General features: G+C 48.6%; 1 protein-coding gene and 1 pseudogene across 4 annotated transcripts in view; one reads left to right on the top strand and one right to left on the bottom strand.

Annotated features, from left to right (window-relative positions):
* The window catches only part of DPP6 (dipeptidyl peptidase like 6), a 905150-nt gene that overhangs the window by 228267 nt on the left and 662914 nt on the right, over window positions 1–13969 (top strand). The gene's annotated exons all lie outside the window — the stretch shown is intronic.
* On the bottom strand, window positions 2822–4780 carry LOC116625641 (annotated as a pseudogene).

Genomic DNA, 13969 nt, shown 5'->3' with positions numbered 1-13969 from the left:
CCCTTTACCATGGATTTGAGTCCTGTGTAGCAGTAAGACATTTTGAGGTGGGCACGGAAGCCTACTTTATATGGCATGCTTTCTTCTTTTTTAATTTTTTTTTTTAGTGCTGCCAGCACACACTTTTATTTTATTTTTTAAAGATTTTATTTATTTATTTGACAGAGAGAGACACAGCGAGAGAGGGAACACAAGCAGGGGGAGTGGGAGAGGGAGAAGCAGGCTTCCCGCCGAGCAGGGAGCCCGATGCGGGGCTCGATCCCAGGACCCTTAGATCATGACCTGAGCCAAAGGCAGACACTTAACGACTGAGCCACCCAGGCACCCCAGCACACACTTTTAAATAATTTACTTGTATAAGTTACCTGTAGATTGAAGGAATTCTGAAGCATTAGAATAACATAATATCAATTTATATTTTTGACAATGGAATCAACTCATTTTCCTACATGAGATTAATATTCTAATGTCACTGTTTAGACAGGAATTTCTCTAGATGTCGGCTTTGGACATTTTTTCTCCATAAAATAGAGCTTTTTAATTTTTTACCTAAAGGTTTTTCTTCTGTAGAGTCAGAATGATTAATGAGTTTAATTTTTGCAAGCAACTGGCAGGAGTTGCTGAGTAAGATGTACATGCTGATTGTATATAACCCCGTTCCTTTTAATTACTCTGATGATAACAATGCATTTATCAACTGAATGCGGAATGCCTCTCTGCAATATACAATATTGATCCCTTTCATAGAGCATTGCCTATAAAAATAATATGTACAGTAATCCTCTCAAAATTAAATTCTGCTTAATAAATTTAGTGTTAAGGGCACTGACTGCCCATGTGCCATGGTATGATTTGCTTTCATTTTAAGCATGTGGGTTTGATTTTATGTACAAGTCAAAAAAAAAAAAAAAGGTAGGGGGGAGCGAAAACCACTCAGCCTTTCTGGTTAATGACTTTTGGGACAATTATCTTTAGAATGATCTAGCATTGTGAAATTATCTGAAATAGAACATTTTAAAATTTGATAACCTCTAATTTTACAAATGAGAAGACTACAAGTAATTATGTGAATAGTATTTGGCAAATCATTTGTGTTCTCTGGACCTCAGAGAAACTCAGCCTCCCATTCTCCCCTGTGTTCTTCTCAGTATACGCTGCGGTGCCATAATTGAGTGGAGGAATTAACTTAATTATATCACTGAGTTTAAAAAGTATGAACATTATGAAATCTAACAGTCTAAATTAATTTGGTTCCAAATGGATGTGCTAATTGCCACAGGGAAAAACCATTTGGCCACCGTAGTGTAAGATTTTGCCCTGACTTGGTTTCCCCAATAGTTTTATTTTTTCCCTCTGTGTCTTTCTTGCTGCTTTTCCAGCAGCAACCAGATCTGTTTGGAGCACTGGACATGTTCAATTTTGCCCCACGAGTGAGAAAGAAATAGATACAGATGTAACTTTGGAAGCCAGTAAGGCCTGTGAGGTGCAGATGGGGTGAAAACCCTGCTTCCCGGAGTCGGAGCCTCTTGGGTGGCGGTGGAGCAAGCAGCAGGTGCTGGGGACGGATGGCAGCGATCAGAACTCGTAAGGTTGCCTGGAAGAAGGGAGGCTCCTGTAGCTACAAATGCAACATTCTCAGGGCCCAACACAGGGCTGAACTTGAAAAATGACAAACTTCCTTTCACTCACCCTGCATATGTAGATAAACGACTTGAAGGCATTAAGATCATCCCAGCAATATGCCTCATGGTAGGGAAACACACACTCTCACATACTTTTTTTTTTTTTTTTTTTAATTCGGGAGGAACTTAAGGATTTCCTGGGGCATCACAGTTGTTGTAAAAATGTGTAAACTTCCTATGTGTAAACTTCAATGTGTAAACATCCTATAGCACTCCGATTTCATTTGATATCAACTCGTACCTTGGATAATTTTGGGTCAATCTTAACGTGCTTATGTTAAAAAAAAAAAAAAAGTGGAATAGGGCATATAGGCATCTTCCCCAATTTGGAGCTGAGAAGACCAATTAATTTTTTCTATCTCCTGCTGTTTACTGTTTGGGAAGATTTATTTTAAAGACAGAACTACTGGAATTCATCCAGCAGCTTTCATGGAGCAATGGGATCTTTGTGGTGTGGGCCGTGACATGTTTATATAATTGTGTGTATCCATCATACTTTATACATTGTATCCCTGATGTATTTAAGATGGCATCAGTCAGTGGGGGAGGGGGTGGGAACCGAGTAAGTGAGCAGTGGGTGGGAAGAACCACAAATAAGGGGCATCCTATAAGGAGAGGAGGGGGCACAGCAGAAATTAAAGGAGGGAAAACACCAACGTCCAGTCTCCCTAATCATTTTCCCCAGTACATTCAATTTTCTAAACTTCATTCAGACCTTTCATATGCCTCATGCAAAATCCCATTAAAAAAATAAAAACAAGAAAAATGAGAAACCTTTATAAAAGTTTTGAGAGGTGAAGTTATCTTTTTGTAAGACCTTTTAGAGTTGCAGGTTGTTCACGGCCCCACAACAGAGCCCACCCCAGTGTGAATGGCTCCAATTACTAGAAATACATTTCTTTCCAATTTTTTTATGTGAGCAATCATCTGATTTATAAAAAGATGCAACAAAATGTTACAAAATATCAATTTCAAAACAACATCAAAGAGTGAGTGTATTTAGGGACGCCTGGGTGGCTCTCGGTTGGGTGTCTGCCTTCAGCTCAGGTCATGATCCCAGAATCCTGGGATCGAGTTCTGCATCGGGCTCCTTGCTCAGCAGGGAGCTTGCTTCTCCCTCTGCCTGCAGCTCCCCCTGCTTGTGCCCGGCTCCCCCTTTGACAAAAAAATAAATAGCATCTTAAAAAGAGTGAGTGAGTGTACTTAGCCATACTCATCTCATAACAGAGCAAGTGGATGGAATAATTCATGCTGAAGCAGATGGCTATATGAACTGGCGACAGAAAAAGTTGGTAAAAGCAGAGGAACTCTTAACTTTTAAGAATTAGAACCAAGGGGCCGCATAATCATCTGACATCAGCTCAATGTTGTATCTATGTTTAGAAAGGTACATGACGGGAACTCCAGGGATCTTCCAGATCTTCATTTAAGGTCCTGGTCAGGGTAACCTGACCACAAGGTAACACTTGTGCTGAGTTACTCTCTGTCCTAAGCAGTCATCTCTGTAGGTTCTTCTGTGTGTGCACAGTAATTGCTCAAATCTTGGATCCTTGGCAATCCTTAGAGCCACCCGATCCATTTGCCCCAATTTCTCAATTTCAGCCATTACACCGTCAGTGATACAAGGGATGCAGTTGGCAGTCAGACGGTCTGTCATTGACTGTACTAAGTGAGGTTTGGCTTTAATGGAAAAGTTGATAAAGTTGGTATCAGCCACGATATGGTGAGGTGGGCCCAGTGGTATTTATATTGCAAGAATAAGCGGGAAGGATGTTGAGGGATTTTTCTTTCCTTGATTGTTATCTTTCTATTTTGGGTTTTAATCTAACCTTCTCTCTAAGCGTCTGATCTCGGAGACTAAGCATTCTCTTCATGGTTGCATGCTTTCTTGCTTTCCTGTGTTCACGCCTCACTCTTGTTTCTTCTGGAGAGGCATTTCCTGATCTGTGCTTACCTGGAGCTTCTGCTCACCGATCCTCATCGCCACAGCTTCTGAGAGAAGATAGAGCTGCCCTCACATTTCTGCAGTAGACAGAGCCATGTGGTCCCGTCTTCCTTCTCCTTCTGCTCGTGCCTCAAAGATGACTTTCCTCTCTGCCCACCTTTACAGGTCCTCTCAGGAATCTTCATGGGGGGGATTGCTGTAGCTTTCTAGGACACTTAGGCTACAGTATAGAATACCTAGCTACTTCCCCAGGTGAGCTCTTACATCCTCTTTATCATGCTCATCCTATCTTTTCCCATTTGCAAATGTCTGCTGTCCGTGGCCAAGCATGAGGGAGTGTGAACTGCTGAATCCCAAGTGAGCGCCCCTGTTAGCAGCTCCACACTTGCCTTCCCGCCCACTCCAGTGCATGCCTCCAACAATGACAGCCCGTCAGGAGCAGGGGCTCACCTAAAGCTTACATGAGGATAACGGTTTGGTGGAAGGATGGCCAGGAGACGCCACTGGGTGGGAGTGGAGGAACGGAGCAGAGAAGTCAGGTTGGGTTAGGTTTCCTCAAACTGGCACTCAAGCTGGGTGTTGGAAGAGGCCTGGCTTCTCCCGTGGGTGAGCATCGGGGTCATCGGGGCAGCTCTGCGATATTTCCGGGTCTTGTGGCCCCCCCCGGGGGGATTGTGCTCCTCTGCGCCCTGAGTGCGGCGTGGCTGTGCTTTACTTGGGCTGAGGAAACGGGGGTGGCAGTGCATGCGGCACTTGCAAGTGGAACCCTTAAGAGCCAGCACCGGAGTCGCTGTGCCCTCGCCTTCCTTCTGCCATGGAAACAAGCAGTATTTCAGTAGCAGCTGTTCCGTGGGAACGATACAAACTTCGGTGTGTAAACCACAGAGATGATGTCACTACAGCATGACCTAGCTGGAGCTGACGAGTACAGCGGATGAACGTTAGCGCGGATGGCTTACCCATCGTCATGTCTGGGCCTCGATTCCACCGTCAGCTCGGGCAGGTCCGACACTCGCTAAACTTGTCAGGAAGTTTCACTCTGCCTTCGCGTTTCTCACTACAATGTTTAGTCCTCAAAGACACTATATTGGAGGACAACAGATGTTGGAGGGCATGAGTCTTACCCGTTCTGTCACTTACTTTATTTGGGGGGCAAGTGGGACCAGTTCCCTGAAAGACAGGGGCCCGTGCTGGTGGCGTGTGGGGGTCGGGGGTGGAGGGACGGGGCAGTAGGAGGGGTGCTTAGGTAGGTCTCTAGATAGCCGTGGCGGAAGCCAACGTTGGCTTGCAGGATGTTGCTAAGGGTGAGCCTCCGAGTTGAGGCTCTGGGCCTTTGGTGGGAAACCCTTCAAGTCAGAGAAGTAGCAGCTCGCACAGGGAGGCTTTGCAGGTTCCCGGTGTGGAGAGCAGTCTCAGTCCCTGAGTCTGTCCTCCGTGTATGCTGTGCTCTTCCATCTTCGTGGATTCAGGACGAGGTTATTTGCACTGAGGGAACTGAAGGGTCTCGTCATCTGAATAATAGGAAATGTCAGCAAAAACGTCTAGCTTTCGCCTCATACGCTTTCTCCCCAATCAGCATCCTGCTGATGACCAGTTAATCTCCGTTTTGTGTGTGGAAACGTGTCATGGATTTCTCTTCCTTTTTTCTAGGTTTTTAGTTCTTCTCAAATTCAGCCCCCAAATGACTGGTTATCTATTAAGGGGAGAGGGGGATGCCCTGGGAGACAGGGGTGCCGTTTCTATGGAAACGGGAGCTGGCGGTGATGAGCAGGGCCGTCTGGCTTCCTTGTTGTGCGGCTGGCCTTACTGGACACTCAGTCACCCTGTGCTTCCTCCTTGCTGTCCTGTGGCTCCGCGGGATCATATGAATCAGCGGAGCCTTTGTTTCTGCAGGTACAAGGAGAGCACCTGAGCAGAATCCCAGTGTTCCCGCGCCTGCCTCCCCATGCTCTTTCTGGCCATGTCACCTCTGTTCCTTTATTTCACCACAGCTGAGGAGAAAGCAGTCTTACTCTTAAAGCCTTTTACTGCACCTGGGGTTGATCGCAGTGTCTCTGAAGCAGGAGGGGACCTTGAGCCGTCATTTCTGGCCCTCCCCTCAGGGTCAACCACTTCCTCTTACAGGCACCATTTTCCTACTTTAATGGACTCCCAGAGAAGGTTTCCCCATTATCATCCGAGATCTGCTTCCTCTTGCCCACCCAGTTCATGGTCAGCAAGCCAAGCCCGTTACCGTGTGCACTGACCTCGCTAGGACGGCTACTCTCAGCATCCCCTGCCCCATGTGACAGCCACCGGCCACTCTGTGCTGGGAAGCCTGCAAGGGCTTCTCACTTCTCTTGGGGTAAAAGCCAAGGTTCCTACAATGACTGAGGGGCCCACGGCGCTGTGCCTCCCCACTCTCACCCTGCAGCCTCCACACTGGCTGCTCTGTCTGCTGGAACGTTGCTCCCAGGTGTCCTTCAAGGCTTTGCTGCAGTGTTGGTCTCAGTGACGTCTACACTGCCCACCCTATTTAAAATTGCAATTCACCCCACCCATCACCCCTGATAATCCCCCCCCTCAAATGGAAGGTATTTATCACCTTCCAGCATATTATATAATTTTCTTTTTTATGACTGTTTTATTTTTGCCCCCCCCCCCCCGCCCCCATCAGAATGTTGGCTGAACTCGTATGAGGACTTTTGGCTGATTTGTTCTCCGATGCATCCGGGCACCCAGTGCAGTGCCTACTACATCCAAGGTTCTCAGTGACTGTCGAACAATGAGTGAATGAGTGGTATCCTACCTGAAAAGTCTCTCTTTGCTTCTGTCTGAATAATCAGGTTCCTTGAATCCTGTTCTCAAAACTTCTTTTGGAATTGAGAGGTTCTAAAATTCGTGCTCTGAACCTTGTACGTGGCTGTTTACAATGGTCTGCAAATAGATTCTCTCCTTTTCAGGATTTCGTTTATTGTTTGCTTCTGAACAGCCTCTTCCTGATGGTCCAACTTAAGTCTACAGTTGAGAAGATAAAACAGTTATTAGGGAAACAGTAGGATTTACTTTGGGAAGACCTGCTTAAAATGTCAGTATTTAGCATTTGTACTATTTTGTCTGAATTTAAAAATAAGTATGAGTTAAATCTAAATTTTCTATGTATGACTGTTCTTGCTGACTTTTTTTGTGGTTATCCACAAAAGTAGTAGAAAAGAAGGTCCCATCTGGGAAAATGCGGATCTTTGAGAAGAGAGACCTCTACATATAAGAATATGGTAAGCTGTTTTTGATTAGAATTGTATTACCTAATTCTCAATTTAAGTGAAAGAGAAAGACCACAGCTCCCTTTTCCATGAGACTGTGACCGTCTCTCTAATCTGGGAGCTGGAAAGTCACATGAGAGTGTTTTTGAACTGTGTGTCCTTAGAAAAATACTAAAGTTCCCAGACCAAAATGCTCAGTTTTTGCCAGAAAAACGATTCCTGGATTCTGTAATCTATTGGAAACTGCCTGGGGCTCTTAGCTACCTACAGCGCCCATTTTTATGATAATACGGTCAGGACTTGTCTGGCAGTTAGGGGGTGGTGAAGACAGGAGACGGAACCCCGTTTGATCCTGACTTAGCTCTGCTCCGCCCGGCTGAGTGGCCTGGCTGGTGGCCCTCCCCTCCAGCCCTGGCTCAAGGCTGTGCTGAGACACTTGGATTCAAGTCTCTGTAACCAAATTGTGCAAAATGAAGATTGGCGATTTTCGTTCCTGTCACCAGACGGGGTTGGCGTGTAAGTATGTGTTATGAGTGCTCTTGAATCCACAGCAAACTGGGCTGAGCTGTTTAACAACAGCGAGGAAGGCACACCAGCCGTCCCCTTGGGATATGGCCTGTGTCCCGGGCACACTTTAAAGGGGTCATCAGAGACCTGCAGGAAGGCTGCATCCTTCATCCAAAGACACGCTGATAAGCATGTGTCATTCTGGAGGCGTCAGATGGTGCCAAAGTGCATGGAGTTAGAGAAAGATAATGCAACAGATAATAAGGAGATGCATAGCCATGCAGGGTCAGCTCTCTGACCACTGCGTTGAAGTCATCAAAGCGCCTCCGAACACTTACGGCCAAAAGCCTCACAAAAGCCCGCTTTCTGCTATGAGCACTTTAGGAATGTGAGTTAATGCACCAAAGTTTCAAAGTTTTCATCCAGTTCAAGTCCAGGGAGAGAGAAGGGTCTGTGCATACCCCCACCCGGCTCTCCACACCCGAGAGGACCGAGTGAGCTCCGGACGCCCGCAGAGCTGCCGGCCATTGGAGAAGCAGCCCAGGCCGGGGCTCCACCCAGCAGGTCCTCCGCCATCCCTCCCTCTGCCTCTCTGAGGAGTCGGGTTTGTGATTTCGGGGGCACTGGGATGGTCCCGGTGCCACCACACTCAGCTTCTCACGCAGGAGCGCAGTCACCCGCCTGCCGATCGTGGGAGACACACGAATGGCCCAGGATGAGGAATGAGGCCGCTGGGTTTTTGACAAGAGTCGAGGGAGGGAAACCTGTCGGATAAGACTCAGAGCTCAGCTCGGCAAACAGAAGCAGAGTACAGAGCAGTGTGGGGGGCAGACGGAGTTCAACCGGGAAGGTCAAGCGTGTGCTTTTAGTGCCATGTCAGCGGTGAATGCCCGCTGTGACCGGATCATAGAAGGCAGGCCCCAGGCTTTGGTTTAGAGATCTGATCTTCCAGCCGTGCCTTCCCCGAGCCCTAGGGTTCCTGATGAGAGCCACCAGGGGGAGGAGGAACGAGAGCTCGTGGACCTCGGCCCCTCCCTTACGGTAACTGACTTCTGAAATATGTACTTGTTTGTACAAGTTCACATGAAATAGTGTGTTGGTATGACATGAGCTCTTCCTGAGTAACAGCCCAATTATCCCGTTCATGCCCAGATAGCAGCAGGGCTGCACACGGAGATGCTTTGAGTGTTTACAAAAGCGTTGCGCGTAGAATTCAGTCCAGCACACACCTCACATCCCGTCACCGCCAGGGGGGCTGTGTGTCCTTGTTTGGTGGCTGGTGTGCCCGCCTCCCTGGCATCTTCCTGGCAGGCAGGGTAGCAGGGCGGGTGGGGACTCTGCCCGGGACTCACACTGCCTGAGCCTCCGTTCTGACTTCAGCCACCATTTACCCATTGTTGAACCCCAGAAAGTTACTTCCCTGCTTTTGAACTTCTGTTTATTTATAAAATTAGGCAAAACAGTTACGGTATCTTTCTCACCAGTTTGTTTTGAAGTTTGAGTTCATATGGGAGAAACACTTGGCATACCACCTGGCATGCCGCAAATAATTGCAATGGTATGGGGTCCTTATTGTAAGATGTTGTCATTCTGGAAAGGAAGGTGGATGCGGGAAGGCAAAGCAGAGGGGAGCTGGAGGTGTGGAGAGAGAGGGAAGGCAGTAGCCCCCCATGATCACATGTGCACTGCATATTAACTGATCCCGTGTACTTGAAACTTACCTGTAATCCCGATAGGTGGCTTAATTGAGTGGTCTGGTTATGACAGCTGGACTGATGGGCCAATGGGGCCAGAGTTAACCACCCTTTCCCTCAGCGTGGCTCTGTGCTCCGTCAGCCCTGTGTGGCATTCCTGGAGGAAACACAGGAGTTTGGAACAAGAGGTCCTAAGTCAGGCTCCCCGCCCAAGAGGACAGTAGATGAGAGTACAGTCCAGTCCCTAGATCAGCAACGAGGGCTGTCATCTCGACAGACTCGCTCACCAGGGTCACTCACGGAGACCCTCCAGGGCCAGGCGCTGCCTTAAAATTCAAGTAGGAAACGGTTGTTGAGAAACACTGCTTCTCTTGGAGCCCCTTTTGTGATCGAGAATCTGAAATATGCTACGTGGTAAGTGCTCAGGACAGTGGTCAGAACGGGCCCAACTAGAAGACGTGTAAGAATCGCCACCGAGGCAGCTGACAGGCGAAGCAAGGACATTAGCAGGTGGCTCAGCCTGAGAATTTGTAGCACGAATCCCTGGCAGGCGTGGCCTTGGGAACCAGAGTGGAAAACAGAGTGGAACATGACCAGATACGGATCTGACTGCAGTGACCTTAAAAACAAAGAACATTCTGTGAACAGTGGTCTTAAACCCCTTCTCATGGCGTTTCTCAAATGCTTCACCGTAATGCCTCACTTTCAAAGACCTGTCCTCTATTAGCAGTTATGTCGACAACATAAGGAAATGAATGGTTTCATTTAAAACATTCCAGAAGTCTCCTCACTCAGGTTCCCAAAACCAGGCCCTTGCCTCCCCCCCCCCCCCCCCCCGCCCCTGCCCGGTGTATCAGCTGCGTCCTCACTTGGAGTGGTTTCTGAAGCTCTCTGAGTTTGGGAAGTCTCTGCCCTCAACCGGCACACTCTTCTCTTCCCAAAATGACACAGACGGAGCCAACTTGACATTCAGGGAGTCTTTGGAGAGTTTTCTACAGACTTGGAGATCTTCAGAATCAAAGTAGCCTGGAACTGGCTCATGGGGTCAGGGAACGCTGTGGAAAGGTGTATTTCTGTGAAATGCCCGATGGTAACCCTGCTGCCTGGAACAGGGAGGTGTCGGCTTGTGCGCATGAGCGTTCTGGGGAGACCTGGCAGCGTCCCTGGCACTGTCTCACTGTCTGGGTCCGTGTTGCTCAGGGCTTGTTGCCTTCCAAGCTCTGCCGTTCTGAGAAGGGCCTTCGCAAGGAGACATGCATTGCAATGCTGTAGAGAATGGAAATGCATCTAGGGAAAGACTGCAGAAAACTCTCTGGTTGACCCAGCTCACCGACAAGGCAAGGTGCCAGCTGCAGGGAAGCCAGGCTGGAATGAGAAGGAAAAGTCTGTGTCCGTCTTTGGAAAAGCTCCCAGGAGTTCTGACAGCCTTGCTCTTAGGGATGAGCGTAGCCCATGTTTCCTTTTATGACACGATTCTTGCTCAACATCTGAGCACATCCGATTGTTCAGAATCATCAGCTCCTGGCATGTCTCTGAGGCTTTATGGCTCCAGGACTGGCCTCTGCTCACATTCAAACAAAAATCTGGTGACTGGTAGAATATAAAATTTCACTTAAAAATACAATTATGAAGAACCTAATTTAATCTAATTCTTTTAACATCAGTAATATGTGTATGTATTTAACTGTCAGCTTTACAGCTCCTTTGAAATAAGATTGGGTCTTTGTTAACACAGAGCTTAGGGGAAACCATGCATGAGGATTTTCCAGGCTGTTCTTTTAAAAATCTCTGCTTGTGCAGAAAAGCATTCATGGCTGAAAAAGTTTGGGAAACGCTGAATTCTTAAAGCTCACCTTATTTGCTTTAAATAAGAATGTCACACCGAATGTTAGCACCTGAACTAGCTGTGTTTATGGCAGGATTTCTCACGTATTTGTGTCAGTCTGCGGCAGCAGCTGGATTTTGGGGGCAGATTATGTGTCAGGAGGAGGAGATCTCCCCATCTCTGGGTCCCGCAGACCGCTCTCCCTGGTGACTTGACCTCATCCCCAGGTGAGGAAGGCAGCCTGTCTCTGACGGTATTAGTTTTCTGTGGCTGCTGACAAAATACTGTTCTGGGTGTCTCAGAACAACAGACATGCACGCCCTCACGGTTCTGGAGGTCCCAAGTCTGAAATCAAGGTGTCGCGTGCCCTGGCCTGTGGCCCCGTCCCTCCAGCCTTCTCCCTCTGTCTTCACACGACGGCTCTCCCTGTGTGTCTCTTCCCTTCTCCTTGGAAAGACAGCGGGCACGCTGGATTTAGGGCCCAGCCTACCCCAGCGTGACCTCACCTTACTAATTACATCTACAGTGTTTTTATTACCAAATATGGTCATATTTTGAGATGCCGGAGGCTAGGACGGCATATCTTTTTTATTTTTTTTGTGGAAGGGGGATATTGCACAATTCAACTCGTAACACTGACTTACTGACATTTGTCTCAAAGCATATAGCTTCTAGGTCCTTTAAAATTTTTGGAGGATTACTGCCCATCTTGTTGGAATTTTAAGGAACAATATCTTTGTCACTAAATTTGACGACTCTGCTCTGTTCAGTGGATCAATTATGGGATCATTACTGCCGTTTTCTTGGTGCTTTCTGTTTTTTTTTTTTTTTGTTTCTTTTGGTGACTTTTCCTTGGGGAAAAGCAATGGGGGGAGGAAGAGAGGGGAGTGATTTGGGTATAAATAATTAGGACAGCCACCATGGTGAGATTATGACGCATGGTGCTTTGGGGGATGTGCCGCCCGGCAGGGACACATCTCAGCTGGATGCAGTGAACAGGAAAGGGGTTGTCTTAGGTTAGTTAGTGCCCATCAGGCTTAGGGAACGGCAGTGAGACGTGCCAAACCCTGAGGTGTCTACATCATTCTCATTTCTCTGGACGTCTCACTTCATTCTGACAGGCGCTGTTCTAAGATGCTGCATGCTGTGTTGGTGTGGGAACCCAGACAGCTAACTGTGTGACAGTGAAACCCCGGGGCACACACACCTGCTTCTCTCACCCTGCTGGTCAGGACACTGGTGCCGGCTGCTGGCAGGGTCCCTGTGGCGGGAGGACACATGGCTTCATTTATATTTCTGACTTCTTTCTTCCTATTCCAGATAGATTGCAAACATGAATAGTGGGGCCATTTGAAAATAAAGTTAAGAGTAGAGAGTTTTCAGACTGCAAACAGAAAACCTGTGTGTCTTAAGTGTCCAGAATCTCATGCTTGAAGATATTGAGACAACAGCACATCCAGGCCTAGAACCAGGGTTGGTTCTCCTAGTGTGCGAAGGTGCTGGTCTCGTTATTTCTCCCCGGCCCCTAAGGTGTGGGGCGTGTGGGAGCCAGAGGGCAGGACAGGGCGAGGACTCACCACTCGCAGGAGGGGCGGAGGTTCCTGGGAAGCCAGCCCTAACCTCCCTGCCCCAAACCTGTTCCCAGAGGCGTGGCTGGGTGATGCCAGGAACCGCCCCTCACTTGAAGTGGTAGGGTGTTGAAGCCCGGGAGAACCCCTAGCAAGCACCATGGGGAGGGGGTCCTGGGGCTGCAGGGGACGTTCCAGTCCCCTCTACCCCCCCAGCACCGCCCGCACCTCTGTCCGTGGGCCTGGCCACGTGTCACTTCTGTCCATATGCTTGTGATCGCTAGTCCCTGTCGGACACTCGCTGCACATATGTGGGTATAGGAATTTCTTCGTTGGACGATGCTTTGCCTTCCCCCCCTTGCAAACTGGGCTACAGTTTATTTTCTGCTGTTCTGCTGGAAGCTTTTAGGGGAGGGAGCCTCACTTTATGTCCCCTCTTCCTGAAAGCCATCCTGGTCCCTTAATCTGGATTTAATGTCACTGCAGCAGTCTCCTAGAACACCCTGTGGGCACAGCTGTGGGACCATTTACCGCACCTCAGAGGAAATTGCCTATTTTTTCTTTCTTTTCCTCTGGGCATGGGGCATGGGCTCTCCGGGGCCAGAGGAGGGCAGGAGAACTCCTTGTCCTGACCACTCCAGGAGCCTCCAGGGTCCAGCGCCAAGCCTCTTACGGGATCATGACTCAGAATTTGCGTTGTCTGCCTCTTCCTGCCATTCTGTTCATTCATTATTTCCCCTAACAAACGGTCCAGGATGGAAATGAGGACATAAATGATACATTCCCAAGGCCAAGCCTGCAGAAGGAGGAGACTCTGGAGCAGCCTCCTCAAAGGGCACCCCCAAAGTCCCTAGCATTTCTGCATTATTCATTGTCTCCTTCCCAGACACCTCATTTCATGCTGTGACCAATTTAAAAGAAACGAGGTTATTGTTAAGACGCGTCCTTTCAAAAAGCTACAGCCACATCTCCCTCGAGGTTTCCGGTTCCTTCCCAGGCAGTGGATGAAATCTGTGTTGGGGGATGAGAACTAAGAGGGAAGAGTTTATTGGGGAAAGAAAGAAATGTAAAATGTCACATACCATGGAAGGCAGCGTCGCCTCGCTATGCGTTTCGCCCAGTCTGTCAGACGAGTACGTGTGCACCTCGGGGGACATTTCCTGCTACAGGTTGGCTCTCCCAAGATGACCCATTTCGGCCGTCGGTTGGGACTCGAGCTCGGTCGTCATGGCCTGGCTGGCGGGGCGGCCCCTCCATCCGGAGCCTCGTTCTGTGGGCCCTGCATCTCAGCCGCCTGACCCCTGGCTTTTCCTTCAACATCCCATGCTCGGTCTGGCCTCCACGCCTTGATGTGCACGGTTATCGGCTGTCCCCGTGTTCCTTTCCACGGCTAGACAGTGCGTACCCTTCCTTGTTGATGGATGGGCAGTGCAGGTGCCGAGTTCCCTGTGAGGTGAGTTTTGGAGACTGAGGATAGGACAGCTCAGTGGTTCCGTCCTCTTTGCT

The sequence above is a fragment of the Phoca vitulina genome, unplaced genomic scaffold (assembly GCF_004348235.1).
Source record: "Phoca vitulina isolate PV1807 unplaced genomic scaffold, GSC_HSeal_1.0 scaffold80, whole genome shotgun sequence".
Lineage (NCBI taxonomy): Eukaryota > Metazoa > Chordata > Mammalia > Carnivora > Phocidae > Phoca > Phoca vitulina.
This window is presented reverse-complemented; position numbering and strand designations above follow the sequence as displayed.